Here is a 5,161-nt window from a genome sequence, read left to right on the forward strand (position 1 = left end):
GGGGTGGTTATGAGCCATGCATGCACCCAGGGCCTGCATTCGGTCCATTTTCTACTCGGTCACTGTCAGTGCGCTGGGCAGGCCACCCTGGTCACTAGAGAGCTGGCTCAGCCACGGACATTGTGGGTCACACGAGAGAGAGCCGCCAGCTTGGTCCCTCTGCAGGAGTGGAGAGCCTGCACGGACCACACCATGTGCATCCTTGAGAACATGAGCCTCCTCCACCCCCGACCACACCTCCCTCCCCCCGGCCCCCCAACACACACACCAAGGCCAGGCCAGGGCCTGGCAGAACAGGGACCGACTAAAGTAGGGTGAGCCACCTCGCCCTGTGCCCGCTGTCTGGCAGAACCATCGGAAGCCTCGGAATTATTCTCGATGCCTTTTTAATTTTTAAACAGTGAAGGAATAACCCCGCATGCCCCCACCCCCTGAGCCGGGGTCCTGACACCATGTGGCATCAGAGGCAGACTCTGAGTGGAAGTCAGCTGGGTGGACAGGGGCCAGCCATGTCCAGAGAGAAAGTCAAAGAGCGTGTCCAACTGCACGTTGTGTGACTGTTTCCGATCCTGGGACATGCCCGGCAGGGGTGGCTCGGAAAGACAGAGTGGATTCGTGGTCACTGGGTGGAGGAGGGCATAGTGGGCAAGGGCAGAGCTAGGGGTTCCTTTCTCAAGTGACGAAAACCTCCCAAAGTTGACTGTGGAGGGGGTTGCACGTATTTGTGAACCCAGACCGAGTCGTCCACTTGAAATGGGCGAATTGTAGGGTATGTGAACTATATCTCAAGAAAGCTGCTTTTAAAAACAGAAAGAGCGTTTCTCTCCTGGCTGCTGAGGTTCAGTGGTTGAGCGTCGACCTATGAAGCAGGAGATCACCGTTCAATTCCAGGTCAGGGCACTTGCCTGGGTTTGTGGACTCGATCACCGTGTGGGATGTGCAGGAGGCAGCTGATGAATGATGCTCTCTCATCATGGATGTTTCTATCTCTCTGTCCCTCTCCCTTCCTCTCTGAAGTCAAGAATCAAAATATATATATTTTTAAAAAGAGCGTTTTCTCAGGAGACATTTCTCAAGGCCGCCATGAACCCAGGCAGGATCCCACGTCAGGACCACGTGTTCACGGGGAGCCTGTTCCCCACCCCTCGCGTCCTCGCCAGCCACCCCGGCCTGACCGTGTCCTTGAGAAGGGCCGTGGCTACACGTGGACACAGGCTGAGCTCTGGTCTCACTGGGGCGCAGCCTCGGCTGGTGTCCCTTCTCCCGGTGTCCACGTCTCCATGTCAGCGCGAGTCATGGACACTCGGTGTGTCAGATGTGAGGAGTCATGGAAACTTCCCACGATATTTAGGCCAAGATGAGTCAACGACAAAGGGAATCTTTTTTTAGATTTCTCCCTGGTAATTGACTTAAAAGGTCACGTATTAAGGGTAATGATTCTACAAGCCTTTCGATCTGAGTGAGTGGCTCTGGGTATCGGGACCCCGGCTCTAAACGGGGTGGGGTTGGGGCAGGGTTATTCCTTCACTGTTTAAAAATTAAAAAGGCATCGAGGAGAGTTCCGAGGCTACCGATTTTTCTGGCAGGAATGTCACTGGCCCCACATTCCTCAGTCACAGGGAAGTTTCCAGAAAGCAGCCCCAGTAATAGCAGCGCTTTCCGGTACTCAGGGCTGTCTGTCTGTCAGCCGGACGCCAGGGCGGAGGGCACAGGGGCTGCTGGCCTCCTGCAGCATTTCTGCCAGCCCCCGCGAGGGTCCTTGCCAGGCCCAGGGACACGTGATGCTCCCACAGCAGGTGCCCAGCGCGGGTCAGTCTGGGCCAGGTGGGATGACTCCTGGAGGAGATTTAAAAGTCCTGATGTCCAGGCCACACCCGGGCCACACCCCAGGCCCTGGGGGCTGGACCCAGGCATTGAGGTTCCTATGAAGCGACTGGTCCAGGAGCAGCCAGGGACCACCGCAGGCCCACTGCACCCGGAGCACCTGCCCAGGCCGCGCCAGGAGCCCGCAGCCTCGCAGGTGCACGGCCGAGCAGGGCCAGAAGGGCCAGGGAAGACATCACGAAGCCCCGCTCCCGCTCAGGCCTCACCAAGTTCCTGGCCCCAGGCAGGTCGGGATGTTGCCTTGAGGGGGCCCTCGGAAACAGCACCGCTGCCTCGGAAAGCGGCCCCCATGGCCGAGAGGGCCACTCGGGTTTATGATGGCATCGACGCCCAGGAAGCAGAGAGAAGGCTGGCAGGTGGCCCCCTCCTTCCTGGGTGGCAGGTCCCTCGGCTGTGGAGGGACAGCAGAGGGGCTGCCATCGAATTCCCATCCATTCCTGCCAGGCTGGCAGCTGGCGGACATTCCTGCCGGGTCCCCGCGGAGGAGTGTGAGCCCAGCTTCCCAGGTGTGGTGGATTTTGAGTTTCTCTGTCTTGAAGAGTTTCTCTGTCTTAAAGATTTTCTCTGTCATGAAGGGTGTTTAGTGGGAGGTTTAAGGAAAAGTCTGGAACAGGCGCAGCCAGCCAGGTATTTTAAATGGAAACCTTTTTTCTAAGTGATTTTGAAGTTAATGGAAAACAGCATAATGCTTTCCATTCTAGAAAATGGCTTTTATAAATCACTTTATTTTCCCTACTTCATAACATTCAGTTTTGAGGATGAAAAAACGGTGCAGGATCAACAAGGTATAATTTACTGTTATTATCCATCTTTAGGAAGCAATTTCTTCCCTAAATATAACAGCATCCTAACACTTGAAGCTGACAAAACAAGCAAGGGACACCCCGGAGGCCGTGGATCCAAGGTTAGCACCCCGCCGCCGAGCTGCTTCTCCGAATGACTCACACTTGGTGGGGGGTGCTGGGGAGGAGGAAGGGCAGCGACAGACTGGGGTGCGACGTGTGGGAGGCAGGGCACTCCAGGCAGCTTCGCTCTTCTGCGTCTGCTTCTCGTGTTTGCCCGGCGACGGCTGCCCACAGTCACGGGGACCTGCCAGGAAAGGGGGGCCAGGGCCCTTCCAGCAGCATCCTGGGGTCTTGGACTGCTCCCCAAGTCCACCCATACCCCCAGCTCCAGGTACTCACGTCAGTCTCCACTCACTGCAGGGTCCCCTGGCTTCCGGAGGACTCCCAATGCCCCTCCCCACGGAGCCACCGAGCCTGCTGGGGGCCGGCCTGGCTGGCTGTCTTCCTCCTGCCCTCTCAGCTCCAACCACACGGAGAGCTGGGGACATTCAGGACCCGGCTGGAGGCCCATCCGAACCTTCCACTGGGCAGGAAGGTGCCTGGTAGGGAGAGGGGACATGGCTCAGGATGCTTCCACTTGAGAAAATGCTAAAGACAGCAGTTTACTCCCAAGGGGCCAAAGCTCCCACATATGCATGTGTGCACGCACACACACATGTGCACATGTGTGAACACACATGATCCAGGATATCACAGAACACGTGTGCATGTATGTGTGTATGCCCATACACACGCACAGGCATACACAACCTCATTCACACGCACATGTACACACAGCAACACATGCCTGTACACAGCTCTCTTGCTGATCCACTGCCCGTCCCGCCCCTTCCTGGAAGTGGAGGGGATCCGGGCCCTCCTCACTGCCCAGGCGGCCAGGGACAGGGATCGGGGACAGGGCTCCACCTCCCTGCTCCACCCACCCCTCCACCCACCCCGAAGCCCTGACGACCTGCTCCAGAAACCCTGCCAGGAATTAATGGCCTGGAGGCTGCACACACCAAACAGGTTGCTGGGGGCAGGACTCGCCCGGGACTCACTGCGTGGCATCTTCAGGCTCATAGTGCCAGGCAGGGACTGTCAGGACCAGTGGGGTCAGGGCTGCATTGGGGCCTGGGGAAGGGAGAAGGGAGATGGCCCTCAGGAGGCCTGGAAGCTTGCAGGGAGGGGGAGACCTGAGCCAGCCCCCTTGGACCTCCATGCAGCTCAGGGAGGTGAAGGTCAGGCCACATTCTTTGTGGACGCTGGAATTCTGACATCAGATTTTCCATGCTCGGCTTGGGGGCGGAGCCCCGAGCAGCGAGCTGGGCGGGCAGAGAGCCCAGGCTGCCCTGTCCCAGGATGCCGGCGGCCAGAGGCCCAAGGCGGGAGGGCTCCACTGGCCTGGCCTGTCCCTGCCCCTGGGCCCAGGCTTCCGGAGCTTGGATGTCAGCCATCTGTCCTACAACTTTCTCATCCCAGCTCTGGGCCCTGCTGAGTCACGTGGGTGCTGGGTTAGGGACTCTAAAAATAGCCAGCGGCTGGGACCGGAGTTATTATTAGGCTGGGACAGAGCCCCTCCTCCGGGGCACCCCCCTCTCCAAGCCCCAGGAAGAACAAGGAACTTGGCCGGGGCGGAGGGGCTGTCGGCGCCCAACCTGATCACTTAAGCAGATCCCTCCCTCCAGGGGCCCCGGGGCTGGAGTCCCTCTGCCTGACTTCCTCCCACCATGCCCTCTTCTTCCGCTGCTTCCCACGGTGCCTACGGGTGCTCCTGGCCCGCACATCAGTGTCCCCTGGAGAACCTGCCACATGGGTGCGAAATGGAAACGTGGCCTCTCGTTCAAAAATGATTAAGAAATTTCAAGATAAGCACGGGCGCCTCTGAGCATGGTGTCCGGTGCAATTGCCCAGGCCACACCCAGGAAGCCAGCCCTGCACCCTCTCCCCACAGGTCATTTTTGTTACCCAAGGAGAAAAAGCACAGCCACAGGGCCTGCAGGAGCTGGAGCTGCATCAGGGTGCAGGGGTCTCCAAGCACCCACGCCTATCTGTGGGGAAAACAACCACAGGCTAGCACCTCTCTGGGTCATCCGGAGCCATTCCAGCCATTCCCATGACGTCATGGACCTCGGATGGTCCTCAGAGAAGGAGCAAGTGGCCCCCAGATGCAGCTCTTCCGGAGCCAGACCCCAATAAAGGTGTGCGCTCTGAGGCCCCAGGAAGGGTGAGCCCAAAACACCCGGGGAACACACAGACATGATGTGGCAGATCAGAGGGGCTGGGACACCAGTCGGTCATTGCCAAGAACAAGTCCATCCAGGGTTCTGAGCTGCCATGACGTGGCATGCCGCTGACGCCACGTGCATGTGGCAGCCACGTGCTAACGTCCCACTTGCCCTGTACGTGCCAGGAGGTGATGGACCAGGAAGCCGTCCACCCAGCAGTGGCCA

General features: G+C 58.7%; 1 long non-coding RNA gene across 1 annotated transcript; it reads right to left on the reverse strand.

Moving 5' to 3' along the window:
* Positions 1-2,576: 2,576 nt before the first annotated feature.
* Positions 2,577-3,983, reverse strand: LOC308257693. The gene is made up of 3 exons (XR_013961628.1): positions 3,770-3,983; positions 3,069-3,268; positions 2,577-2,973 (listed from the first exon to the last, which is right to left on the reverse strand). It is a non-coding gene; the product is annotated as an uncharacterized lncRNA (long non-coding RNA).
* Positions 3,984-5,161: the final 1,178 nt, after the last annotated feature.

This window comes from Plecotus auritus (assembly GCF_963455305.1).
Source record: "Plecotus auritus genome assembly, chromosome: 9".
Taxonomy (NCBI): domain Eukaryota; kingdom Metazoa; phylum Chordata; class Mammalia; order Chiroptera; family Vespertilionidae; genus Plecotus; species Plecotus auritus.